Consider the following 14,809-nt stretch of genomic DNA (forward strand, 5'->3'; position numbering starts at 1 on the left):
TCAATAGGCATTTTCTCCATATAATTTTTGCTGAATCATTCAAAGGTAAATTTCGTTACAAAAAGAAAATTAATCTAAATTGATGTTTGGCAGGTATAGATATGTCCATCTGCGGCAAATGTAGACGCAGAATAAAATTTGTATATTTTTGTCTGTATTTACTTTTCTGACAGGAGGTTGGTAGTAATGCAGTAGCATAATTGTCAAATTCTGCCGTTTATGCCTATTGAAATTCCCGCACTTTAGGTACGGAAGATAGTCAGCTGTTTATCGGGCACTTATCGCATGCTGGCCGCTCAGAGTCATTCAATTTCACGGACCTTAGGTACGGCAGATTGTCAATCTTTTGTCGGGTAGATCTTTCGCTAACTGCCCGTTGACGGCCATTGCATTCGACATTCTTTGGTACGGAAAATGACGACAATTTTCCGGGCGCACGTGTGGTCTTGCTGCCCGTTGACAGAGATTCCAATCTACGCGCTTTTTGTACGGGGATTTTTCAACCTCTTTCCCGGCATACCTGTCCCCGGCAGCCCATTAACTGCAGTCCAATCGTCGCACTTTTAGTACGGGAAATTTGTCGCCCTTTTAATTAGCGCATCTGTCGTCCAATCGCCGCTATCCGACATTCAAGTACCCGTACTTGAGATACCGAAGATTGTCAGTCCTTTACCGACAATCAGTTACCCTGGTCCCGCCGCTCCCATCTTTATTCACGCTCTTATGACCGTAAAATTGTCAGTTCTTCATCGGATACACCTGTCAGCAATTCCCGCCGTTCGACTTTCTAGCCCTCGCCAATTTTAGTGATCGGTATTGCCAAACCTTTACCGAGCACATTTGTCGCCTTATTCCCCATATTCGACAACATTGGCCTACATCTGTTCTGTCAAGACTTGGTTTGACCACTCAGGAGCAGTACGAGACTTTCTTAAGCTTCTATCAGCACAGCCGTCAACTGTATCGGGAAAGAGATGAAAATCCCCGTAGAACCCTGCCAGCCCTACATATCAATAGGCATTTTCTCGATACAATTTTTGCTGAATCATTCCAAGGTAAATTTCGTTACAAAAAGAAAATTAATCTAAATTGATGTTTGGCAGGTATAGATATGTCCATCTGCGGCAAATGTAGACGCAGAATAAAATTTGTATATTTTTGTCTTTATTTACTTTTCTGACGGGAGGTGGTAGTAATGCAGCGGCATAATTGTCAAATTCTGCCGTTTATGCCTATTGAAATTCCGCACTTTAGGTACGGAAGATAGTCAGCTGTTTATCGGGCACTTATCGCCTGCTGGCCGCTCAGAGTCATTCAATTTCACGGACCTTAGGTACGGCAGATTGTCAATCTTTTGTCGGGTAGAGCTTTCGCTAACTGCCCGTTGACGGGAGGTTGGTAGTAATGCACCGGCATAATTGTCAAATTCTGCCGTTTATGCCTATTGAAATTCCTGCACTTTAGGTACGGAAGATAGTCAGCTGTTTATCGGGCACTTATCGCATGCTGGCCTCTCAGACTCATTCAATTTCACGGACCTTAGGTACGGCAGATTGTCAATCTTTTGTCGGGTAGAGCTTTCGCTAACTGCCGTTGACGGCCATTGCATTCGACATTCTTTGGTACGGAAAATGACGACAATTTTCCGGGCGCACGTGTGGTCTTGCTGCCCGTTGACAGAGATTCCAATCTACGCGCTTTTTGTACGGGGATTTTTCAACCTCTTTCCCGGCATACCTGTCCCCGGCAGCCCATTAACTGCAGTTCCAATCGTCGCACTTTTAGTACGGGAAATTTGTCGCCCTTTTAATTAGCGCATCTGTCGTCCAATCGCCGCTATCCGACATTCAGTACCCGTACTTGAGATACCGATAATTGTCAGTCTTTTACCGGACAATCAGTTACCCTGGTCCCGCCGCTGCCATCTTTATTCACGCTCTTATGTCCGGAAAATTGTCAGTTCTTCACCGGATACACCTGTCAGCAATTCCCGCCGTTCGACTTTCTAGCCCTCCCAATTTTAGTGATCGGTATTGCCAAACCTTTACCGAGCACATTTGTCGCCTTATTCCCCATATTCGACAACATTGGCCTACATCTGTTCTGTCAAGACTTGGTTTGACCACTCAGGAGCAGTACGAGACTTTCTTAAGCTTCTATCAGCACAGCCGTCAACTGTATCGGGGAAGAGATGAAAATCCCCGTAGAACCCTGCCAGCCCTACATATCAATAGGCATTTTCTCCATATAATTTTTGCTGAATCATTCAAAGGTAAATTTCGTTACAAAAAGAAAATCAATCTAAATTGATGTTTGGCAGATATAGATATGTCCATCTGCGGCAAATGTAGACGCAGAATAAAATTTGTATATTTTTGTCTTTATTTACTTTTCTGACGGGAGATTGGTAGTAATGCAGCGGCATAATTGTCAAATTCTGCCGTTTATGCCTATTGAAATTCCCGCACTTTAGGTACGGAAGATAGTCAGCTGTTTATCGGGCACTTATCGCATGCTGGCCGCTCAGAGTCATTCAATTTCACGGACCTTAGGTACGGCAGATTGTCAATCTTTTGTCGGGTAGATCTTTCGCTAACTGCCCGTTGACGGCCATTGCATTCGACATTCTTTGGTACGGAAAATGACGACAATTTTCCGGGCGCACGTGTGGTCTGCTGCCCGTTGACAGAGATTCCAATCTACGCGCTTTTGTACGGGGATTTTTCAACCTCTTTCCCGGCATACCTGTCCCCGGCAGCCCATTAACTGCAGTTCCAATCGTCGCACTTTTAGTACGGGAAATTTGTCGCCCTTTTAATTAGCGCATCTGTCGTCCAATCGCCGCTATCGACATTCAAGTACCCGTACTTGAGATACCGATAATTGTCAGTCTTTTACCGGACAATCAGTTACCCTGGTCCCGCCGCTGCCATCTTTATTCACGCTCTTATGTCCGTAAAATTGTCAGTTCTTCACCGGATACACCTGTCAGCAATTCCCGCCGTTCGACTTTCTAGCCCTCGCCAATTTTAGTGATCGGTATTGCCAAACCTTTACCGAGCACATTTGTCGCCTTATTCCCCATATTCGACAACTTTGGCCTACATCTGTTCTGTCAAGACTTAGTTTGACCACTCTGGAGCAGTACGAGACTTTCTTAAGCTTCTATCAGCACAGCCGTCAACTGTATCGGGGAAAGAGATGAAAATCCCCGTAGAACCCTGCCAGCCCTACATATCAATAGGCATTTTCTCCATATAATTTTTGCTGAATCATTCAAAGGTAAATTTCGTTACAAAAAGAAAATCAATCTAAATTGATGTTTGGCAGATATAGATATGTCCATCTGCGGCAAATGTAGACGCAGAATAAAATTTGTATATTTTTGTCTTTATTTACTTTTCTGACGGGAGGTTGGTAGTAATGCACCGGCATAATTGTCAAATTCTGCCGTTTATGCCTATTGAAATTCCCGCACTTTAGGTACGGAAGATAGTCAGCTGTTTATCGGGCACTTATCGCATGCTGGCCGCTCAGAGTCATTCAATTTCACGGACCTTAGGTACGGCAGATTGTCAATCTTTTGTCGGGTAAACTTTCGCTAACTGCCCGTTGACGGCCATTGCATTCGACATTCTTTGGTACGGAAAATGACGACAATTTTCCGGGCGCACGTGTGGTCTTGCTGCCCGTTGACAGAGTTTCCAATCTACGCGCTTTTTGTACGGGGATTTTTCAACCTCTTTCCCGGCATACCTGTCCCGGCAGCCCATTAACTGCAGTTCCAATCGTCGCACTTTTAGTACGGGAATTTGTCGCCCTTTTAATTAGCGCATCTGTCGTCCAATCGCCGCTATCCGACATTCAAGTACCCGTACTTGAGATACCGAAAATTGTCAGTCTTTTACCGGACAATCAGTTACCCTGGTCCCGCCGCTGCCATCTTTATTCACGCTCTTATGTCCGGAAAATTGTCAGTTCTTCACCGGATACACCTGTCAGCAATTCCCGCCGTTCGACTTTCTAGCCCTCGCCAATTTTAGTGATCGGTATTGCCAAACCTTTACCAAGCACATTTGTCGCCTTATTCCCCATATTCGACAACATTGGCCTACATCTGTTCTGTCAAGACTTGGTTTGACCACTCAGGAGCAGTACGAGACTTTCTTAAGCTTCTATCAGCACAGCCGTCAACTGTATCGGGGAAAGAGATGAAAATCCCCGTAGAACCCTGCCAGCCCTACATATCAATAGGCATTTTCTCCATATAATTTTTGCTGAATCATTCAAAGGTAAATTTCGTTACAAAAAGAAAATTAATCTAAATTGATGTTTGGCAGATATAGATATGTCCATCTGCGGCAAATGTAGACGCAGAATAAAATTTGTATATTTTTGTTTGTCTTTATTTACTTTCTGAAGGGAGGTTGGTAGTAATGCACCGGCATAATTGTCAAATTCTGCCGTTATTGCCTATTGAAATTCCCGCACTTTAGGTACGGAAGATAGTCAGCTGTTTATCGGGCACTTGTCGCATGCTGGCCGCTCAGAGTCATTCAATTTCACGGACCTTAGGTACGGCAGATTGTCAATCTTTTGTCGGGTAGAGCTTTCGCTAACTGCCTGCTGACGGCCATTGCATTCGACATTCTTTGGTACGGAAAATGACGACCCTTTTCCGGGCGCACGTGTGGTTCTGCTGTCCATTGACAGAGATTCCAATCTACGTGCTTTTTGTACGGGGATTTTTCGACCTCTTTCCCGGCATACCTGTCCCCGGCAGCCCATTAATTGCAGTTCCAATCGTCGCACGTTTAGTACCGTCATGTGATTTGACGTGGATTCTGACGCTTTCCCATCTATTACAACTGAATGCTTGCGATTTTCAAAGTAATTTCTAAACCAAAGTAGTGGGTGACCTCTTATTCCATAAAATTCGAGTTTTGTAAAAGTATATCATGGTTGATAGTGTCAAATGCCTTTTTAAGATACAGAAAAATACCAACAGTGGTGCAACCATTATCCATTTGATCTGTTGATTCTGCAATAATATCTACCAGGGCAAGTTTGGTGCTATATTTCTTTCTAAAGCCATATAGAGTTTGTGAGAGTATGTTATGTTTTTCGAGGAAGGAGATAAGCTGCCTATTTACAAGTGTTTCAAAATTTTGCTAAAGACAGGTAAAACTGAAATCGGTCTGTAGTTCCCAACATCAAAGGAGACCCCTTTTTATAAAGAGCTGTAATTTTGGCAAATTTAAGTGCATCTGGAGAGTAACCATGAGCTAAAGTAAGGTTGATAATATGTGCTAGGGGACTGGAAATATAATCAGCAGCATCCTTGACTAATAAAGGTGAATATAATCATGACCGGTGGCCTTTTTTGCAGCTTCTGCCTTGTTATTTATGGGCTTGTTTGGTTTTTTTATGACAAATCACACGTGTTTAGATCTTTTCGAGATAAAAGTCATGAAGTGTAACAAAATGGTTCTAGATTTTGTTAAACTTTTACAAACATTACAACAATTGGATGACATAAAAATGGTATTCATTTTTCATTGAATTACCTACAAAAATTTGAATTGGAAAATGTAAAACATAAAAGGGAACCAACAAATTTTCAAGTCCCCCCTACAGGTAGAGCAAAATTTTCAAGTCCCCCTCTACTACCCCTAAAATTTTCGAATCCCCCCTGAATTCCTCCAGGCCCCACCCCCACCCTTTTTTGTGAACGCAGCCTTATGCCAATTAAAACATATTATATTCATCAGGTGATAAGAGGTGGGAGAGAACATCGTTGATAGAAACACGTGGAGGTACTGGGATAGAAAATACATGTCGTTTGGACATTAATATTATCACAAATATCACATCATTTAGATATCATTCGTACTTCTCCCTGTGGTCATGCGCAGGCCTGCTCATGCGTTTGAAACAGGATAAACACAGGCGCTCCTTAGCTGGGTAGTCTGCTAAGGAGATCAATTTTCGGATCGATCTATGATCCCGTAGTCGATATGCCGCCACTGCAACCTAAAGTATTCAGGTTGCAGTGGCGGCCCGGAGTGGCGGGCATATCGACTACAGGATCATAGATCGATCCGAAAACTGATCTCCTGAGCAGACTACCCAGCTAAGGAGCACCTGTGCTGGATAACCTATTTTGCATGATTTGGCTCTTTATGTCCAGGATTTCGTAAATTTGTTGTGATGGTGAAAAACAAATTGAGTTTCGCTCGAGTTTCTTGTACCAGTCCAAACACATTCTCATTGTCGCTCACTGTCAACAAGTAAAAAATGGTTTAGAAAAGTGCTGAAGGGCAGAGTTCAGAGTTCATAGCGTCTCAACTTCCTCAACCAACGCAACGTTTGATTGAATACGTAGAACGTGTGCACACAGTGTTAACCTCATATAAACAGACAGCACTTAGCCGTTTTTGCGCGATACAGTCGCTGATTGTTGTGACAATGTGTTTCTTGGTTACCTGCGAAAAGTGTGGGAAACAGACGTGGAGAGGTGAGACAGTAAATATTTCCCCAGTTATCGCTCCTTTTTGACGTCGATTTTCATCGTAGTTTCCATATTCTCATTCTGTAATGCAACTATTTGCTTGTAGATTGTTGTATAAGATTATTTGCTTTGAGATGAGGGATCGATTATCCCGATTGCCAAGCTCTATATTTGTGAATCACTGCTGTAGTGGAAAACTTCACCCAGTCACTGTACCCGAATGTAGGTCGGCCTATTCCTCCCATACCTCCATCGTTACGTACAGCGTGGTGTGGTACGTACCTGTATCCGAGAACAAAGCCTTGTGTATCCCCTATATATAGCTCATCAAGGTGAACAGTATAGTCTCGTCTCAACAAGTTTTTGGTCCATAGCTATAGTGTTTTACGACTTTCCTCCAAATCAATGGAGGGCTTTAAAATTGTAATATTAAAGTAAAAATATCAGCCCGTAAAATGCAGGAATCCCGTCTGAAAACACCACAGCTATGGACCCAACGAGACATCACCATCAATCTTCAACTTGTCATCCAGTAAAAGTTTTCGAAACCACAACATACAACTTACTATTTAATATGTTTAGCTATGCCATAAATGTAACTACGTGCCTTGTACCTGTAATCATGAAGTTAGCAGTGGAGAATATCTCCAAGTTGCTATTTAATTTCATAGTTTGTCAATGCTATGAGCAATTATTTGTAAAGTTTGGTGAACACACCATTTTCAGGCAATGTACAGTGGCTTGGAAAGTTGCCATGTAGATTGTCGTTATTCTCAACCCGATTGACTGTTTGGAAATAATTCAATTAGAACAATGAGTTTCAGGAAACAGCTTACAACTTATGAGTCTCTGCACACTAGTCCATCGTTTTTGCTTATTGACAGAGATCTCACAGGTCTTAATGTACAAATTCTCAAGTATGCTATCATGAATTTTAAATAACAACTGCTTACCAACAACACACCATTTCCATGTGTCATTTTATGGATGTCCAAAATGTAGGTCAGAGATTGTGAAGCGAACAATGATAACCAAGTGATGCTCTGTGTCATTTGGCATGTCTCCATATTGTTGTGGTCATGAAGTTTTGTATCGTATAGTTTCTTAACAAAACCAATACTAGGTGTATATATATGAACAGAAATTTTTTTCGAATGGTATCCCTCAACACATTAAGATGAAAATGCACTGATTTGAACAGTCTGAATTAATTATTTATTAATTATTAATAATTAATAATGATCGAAGACCACTCCAAAATCTTTGATTTTAAATAATTTGATTTTAAATAAGTTAGCAGAACTGTGATTTCCGTGTTTGTGTTGAATTGCCCTCCTTGATGTGGAAGTGGCATCCTGGATTAAACACTAACGAAGCTTAGGACATTTGGATTTATAATGTTATGCACAGTACTCCCTCTAATTTATAACATTTCTAAACTGATCAAGGTCATTTAGAAATTTATTTCTGATCCAAGTGTGTCAGAAATTTCACTTTCAAGTATATTATCTGAGTATATCAAAATATGACACCCATCCTATGATTGGTCTAAATACATTGAAATGCTACAGACCAGTACTTTCATATCAAAATATGACACCCATCCTATGATTGGTCTAAATGCATTGAAATGCTAATTACAGTTTATTAATTTGTATGATGCATTCACTGTGCATGCTGTAATGATATCTCTGAATCACAAACATGATCTATAAGAATATAAATGATTTCGGTAAGTTTTTAGAGAAGTAATGTTAATTCTTAGATTCAATTTAATTCATTGAATTAACTCATTGTTCAGGATTTGCAACAGAGAATGAAAATCTTGCAAGTAAAGTGTGTGTCTGTAACTGAAGTATTCATGCAACTGAGACACAACCACACTCTGACAACAAAGTGTTTATTAATGTCAACATCAAACAAAAGTACCAGTCATTACTTTTGAACAACAATTTATACTAAATTAGCAATGTCCAAATAAGGTTCACGACAAATTCTGAAATCAAGGTTAGTTTGCAGATTATAACCATAGTATTTTATTTTAATAATGGCCATGAACTTTTTTCATTTGCCACTCCCAAATACTTTCCTTGTAGAGCTGGACTACCTCAATAAGAATGGACTTTTTGAAGCCAGGATAAGTCTTTCATGATCAGAAATAGCACAAATGATCTCATCAAAGTGATAAAAATTGTTGCATTCAAGTGCAGTTACTGATTCTACTTATTTATTTGAATCCATGTCAATATCTTTTGGGTATATAATCATAAATCATCAAAGTCAAGGTCAGATGACCTCAGGATGACCTCCTGTAGAAGCTGTGCTTCAGTATGTTGTCATGGTGACATAAAAAACACTTGTGTCTCATGACCATTTATACCTACATATATTTCATTCATTTTTGCAATGAGTCGCTGTAGAGCTAATCATGTTACCTGAAATTTCACATTATTTTCTTACTAATACAGGCTGTGGACGCCATGTTGAACAAGTGATAAAAAATGTACCAGCAGAACAGAGATGTGTGTGTCCAAGACCCTGATGAATTCTGGGATATCCAAGACACCTGATGGTACTGACCAGTCCTTCAAGATGGCAAAAAGTCACACTCTATTGATGAACTTTTAATATTTCTACAAATCAATGCCTTTATATAAGACTATTTTTGGAAAATTTGTCATCCCATGGATGTGCTGCAAGAGAAGAGATGATGAACAATTTTCAAGACAAAGAAATCTCAGACCATTACTTGCCTGTAATTCACCACAACTGTGATGGTACATATACTGGTATTATTATATTTAATTACAATTACAATCATCAATAACAATGTCTTTATTTATTTATTAATTCAGTGAGTACATGTTGATGACATTTTCAAGTGTTATAGTAGTAGTGAATTGAGTTGACAGCTATGTGTATATTTATGCTTCTGTTGAAAATTGCTTTGTAGTGTATATTTCTGAAAAAATCAGTCATGTACATTGTTAGGGGCTGTAAATCATAAAAGCTGATGCACTAAACATGTAATATCGTTAGTTTAGGGGGATGGGATGGGGGTGGGGTTAAGACCCAAATTTGTTTTGCACAAGTCAAAATTGTCACAAGGATTCTGCTGTAACAAATATAAAAACATTGAGACTGAAACCATACAAATATAATATTTTAATTACAACACATGTTACCAGAATGGAAGAGAGAAAGCAGACAAAAGAAAAAGAATGACAGCATAGTTCAAAATGTCTAGACTCAACTAAATATGATTATATGATCAGTAATATCTCCACATTCATTGAGAAACAGTGGGACACAAACTAACCAAAGTAAACGACAATTCGAGATCTGATAGACTAGTTGGAACATTGAAAAGGTGTCAAGGTGAAGTTTGTTTATCTCCATTCATGAGTAGATTTTGCACAATGTTTACGTTGAAGTCAGGTTGGTATTCTCCATACAAAATAAACAACAAAATTTTCCTGAAACCAATTTGCATTCATTTTCATAGGTGAGAGAGGTTGACATTAAAACTAAAGAATTACATTTCTAGTGTGTCAGCTGTTATGATTGACTACTATGTCATTTGTGTGTTTGCAATTAACTGATACACTTTCGTAATATGAACTGTCACTGTGTAAAAACATAATATTAACCATAAACTCATGTATTATATTGTCAATTTTCATTTGTTGAATGTTGCAGTCATGTAGAAGCTTAACTTACAAATATACAATTGAACGACAAAGTTATCATTAAGATATCATCCACTTCTTAATACTTTAGTATCAACAGATTAGATAAAAGCAAATTTTTGGTGAATTAGGGTTACATAACGCAGACCAAAGTAGTGACATTACAAAGCTGAACTTGAAACTAATTACTGTCAGGAAACACAATGGCAGCTTAGGACCACATGCAACTGAAATATATTTATTTCTTTGTAAATCAAAGTGATGTTTATTATGTGAGTGTTGTTTTATGCATTGAATAAGAGATACACTATTACCGGTATATCTTTTTCAATGGGTGCTCTGAAATAAATATCTGCCATTCAAATAGTTTGAAAAAAATTTCAGCCTGTATGCATTTGCAAGAAATATTAACCCTTTGAGTGCCAATGTCAATTTTTCTTGCCTTTATAAAATTATACCCTAGTCAATTTTTCTCCGATTTTTGCCAAAAATTTGATAATAAACTGTTGCCAATGGAGTATGATGTCCATTTGGTCTAAAATTATCAAAAATTTTCAGAAAAATTTACTAAAAAATTGGTAAAATGTGGCAGTAAAGTTTTAGTGGAAAATTACAGCTCTCAAAAGGTTAATATGACCAGAAACTCTAAAAAATGTTTGAAATATTGGAAAATATACATTCCCAACCTACACAATTAAGTCAATTCTTTGCAAGTGAATATGTTATGTAAATGAGAAGTTGAAATAGTGTGTCCCTTACTCTCAGCTGCAATTGATGCCATGTATACACTTTTGTATTGTTCTTCTTCCGCCCATGCACAAAGTTCAGTTGCCACGAAGAAAGTTTATAAGAATGCATTTCAAAGTTATTTCAAAGACACCTGCCCAAAGCAGCAAGTTTCCTCAAGAATAAACATCAGAATTTCAAGGTACATGATTGTTAGACAATTTGTGCCATGTGTGTTGATCTCAGTGTTAAATCTTAGAATGTCACAAAAATACAGTATTTTAAGTCGCAGTTAGGTATCTCAAGATAATAACCTATCCCTCATTACAACAAAGTATTACAAAGTACATGTACATTTTTGAATAGCGGAAAGTATCTAAAAGCTTGTCTTGGAGTCAATGTGTAATTGAGAAAATTAACAGTCAAAAGGTTTATCAGTTGTATATCCAGCTATAAGTATGGTCAAATGATTCTAGTGTCACATTTCAGGGAGTGTAATACAAACTTTTTTATTAATTAACCAGTCAAGGGGAATATCAGAGTTTTTCTTTAGTGACTTTAATATCTAAATTATAACATGATATTTAATTTACATCAGTGAAGTCGTTTCACATTTCTAGACCTACTACATTTGTCTTCAGCTTGTTAATTACATTGTTGTGAAATCAGTTTCAAATGTTTAGTGTATTTTAACAATTAAATATGTATTGTTGAAGTTTTTATAACAGTAAACAAGTTGGTGCCATCAGTTTCCCTTACAGAGACTGACTTGAGGTGTTCAGGAATGTGAAATATTTACAATAAGCACAATAAAATGCACAAGTAATGTCATGAATTCATTTGTATGTATGTTTATTTGATTGAAATTTGAGCTGCAGATTACAAAGATATCCCCAACCAAACTGTAATCTAATGACCCTGGTGACAAGAATCATCATAATAAGAGTGTCCATATTGAAAGTGAAAATGGGCAGACAGTGGCACCTACCCCTAGTGGAAATTTGTAACTCAATGTGTGAAACAACAAATGGCATCTATCATCAATACATATTTTGTCAAAAATTAATATTGAAATAAGCAGCTATCAAAATTTGTATGAAAGCTGTTTACTAGTATATATAATTTATTTGGAGTTCAGATGGGTATGGCCATCACATTTTGTATAAATGTAGAAATAATATATTAGGACTGACAATTAAATCAAACGGTAGTTTTAGTGACACAATTACAAATTTGGCTGATAAAAGCAGCAAAATCTTTGTATAGTTTAAAAAGGGTTTTATTGCACAACAGAAAGATAAAATTTTCTCTACATCTATTCAATGTTTTCATTAAGCCTGTTTTACTGTATGGCTCAGAGATTTGGGGACAAGATTTCATGGATTACAAGAAGTAGGATAAATCAGCAATTGAAAAAACACCTCAAATTTTGTAAGAACATTTTACAGTGTAATAGACAATCTTGTAATGCCGCTGTGAGGGTGTGAACTAGGACAATTCCCACTTCTACTTGAGATCAAACTTAATATTGTTAAACACTGGCTTCATATTGTACAACTGCCACATTGTAATCTTGCTAAAGAAGCTTTTCTGGAGCAAATGGTAAACAACACTAACAATAGATCCTGGTTTAACTGTTAAGTGCTTTAATTAAAGACAATGGAATGGACTTTCTCCTTGATAAAGCTCCATCACTTAAACACCACAAAGTTATAACTGGATTAATGAAAACAGGTTTAACAAACAATTATAAAGTTTTTTGGAAAAAATTGATCACTGATGAAAATAGTAAACTAAGAATGTATGCCAAAATAAAACAATTTTAGATTAGAACCCTACTTAACACAGTTACAAGGTGAGAAAAGAAAATTACTCACCAAACTTCGCATTAGCAATCATGATCTAGCAATTGAAAAAGGGAGACACAGTTCCAAAAACCCCGATTACTGAAAGATACTGCAATCAGTGTAACACCAACAGTATTGAAGATGAAACACACTTTTTATTAGTCTGTCAGAAATATAAAGTCCAAAGAAAGAGCTTTTACAGTAAAATTAATTTCCCAAACGATACTTCTGAAAATCAGCTTATTTCTCTACCAACAAAACAAGAGTTATATTTTAATGAACAACTTGCAGATTATATTTTTACTTTATATAAACAAAGAAATACCTTGTCACATTTTATTATTAGCTAATATTATTATACTGTAATACTTTATCTTTATTGAAGAAAATTTGAACTTATTTTTGTACTACACTTTTATTGCCATAAATGTGATGTAAATCCTATATGTACAAGCAAGCAATAAAATAGTATTATATTATTATTAATATATATATATTTGGTGTACCCTAGAATATAGCCACCACATTTTATATAAATTTATAAGCAATATGTTTAAGATTACCCAAGAATATAGCCACTGCACTTTATATAAAAGCTGGACATGCTGCTTCTGTGAAATAACGCAAAAGTCTTGTGATAAATTGACTGAGCCGTTGTATTCACTGACTGAGGCTGCAATAAATTTATCATTTTAGGCTGCGTTGGTGTTCATAAATTCTCAAATTCTGATGGGAACACCGTGATAATGCATGTTAGAAAATCAGTAGGCCAATATATAAAGCAACACTTGAGAAAGAAAAGCATAAAAACGTAGATACTGTGGCGTCAACATAGCTCAAGACTAAGGGACGAGCCTTTCCAGGAAAACAAAGAACGTAGATTTGTTATCAAATAGGCCTATATGCATAAAAATTGAAGTAATAATTCCTAGAGAACCAGGAGGGTATGAAATACAATGAAGAAATGAGATGTCGATTTAACTTATCTGAAACGTTTCGGTTTTACTCTTTTATATCAAGAGCGATTTAGACAACAAAACTTATTGTTGCCACGAAACGAATATAGGTTAAGTAAGGTCATTCAGTCACTTGCCCTATGACATCATCTTTTGTCAGCTGGAGACGGTCATCGTCGTAAACCACATGCCCCTTTACGGCAACAGCTTATCGCTACTCGTTAATTTTTGCGTAGGTCAGCGGAGCGGAAACTATTGCTGTGGCTCGCGAGAATGGAGACGGTGCGTGTATTTGCTTGCTATTTAGGGACTGGTCAGTTTCTTCGGCCGGGGAGGGGGTTGGATTATTATTTGCCGACATATCTGGCATATATCTCTGATTTATTAAAGAATGGCGCCCAAAGGGCGCGGCCGCGGAGAAAATTAAAGTCATGCACAGGAAGGGCGTGCTGAAAAATGTCTGATATATTAAAGTAATGCGCTCGAAGAGCATGCTGAAAAATATTGAACATACAGATATCTCTGATATATTTTAAGATTTAAAGACATTAACTCGTCAAATTTGATGTGATTGAACAATTAACCATTTATGAGTCACCGTTGAAGCTATTCGTGAACTTTATAGAAACTTGGAACATTGAGAATTCTGTGACACCTGTCACAATCATAGGGCGAAGACTTGGAAGAACGACATTGACAAATGACAATCGTTAAATCCCTGAAAACGTCATAAGTTGGAAAGTAGATATTTAAACTGCGTTATTACAACGTTTTAATTACAAATTACAGAAGTGGTATCGCAAAAACTGATGACGTCACACATGAATGACAAAGCACGGTAGTCCATGTAGTGGCGGCATTAACTTCAATGTACTGTAAGTACCACTAATGGAATTTGCCCTCTATTTGCCTGTTGAGTTTTCGATTTCAATCGCAATTTCAAACAGGATTGCAGCTGCTGTAACATTGTTTTGATATGTTAACATAAGGTATTGTCACTACAACATCGCCTAAATGATTTTAAACTGACAACCGAACTGATGTCATTTCACATACCAGCGATGCTATGACAACCTGAAT

The 14,809-nt window shown here is 37.7% G+C and overlaps 1 long non-coding RNA gene across 1 annotated transcript; it reads left to right on the top strand.

Moving 5' to 3' along the window:
* The first annotated feature begins 6,226 nt into the window (after window positions 1-6,226).
* Window positions 6,227-11,761, top strand: LOC139145793 (uncharacterized). The gene is made up of 2 exons (XR_011555027.1): window positions 6,227-6,517; window positions 8,980-11,761. It is a non-coding gene; the product is annotated as an uncharacterized lncRNA (long non-coding RNA).
* Window positions 11,762-14,809: the final 3,048 nt, after the last annotated feature.

The sequence above is a fragment of the Ptychodera flava genome, chromosome 12 (genome assembly GCF_041260155.1).
Source record: "Ptychodera flava strain L36383 chromosome 12, AS_Pfla_20210202, whole genome shotgun sequence".
NCBI classification, from domain to species: domain Eukaryota; kingdom Metazoa; phylum Hemichordata; class Enteropneusta; family Ptychoderidae; genus Ptychodera; species Ptychodera flava.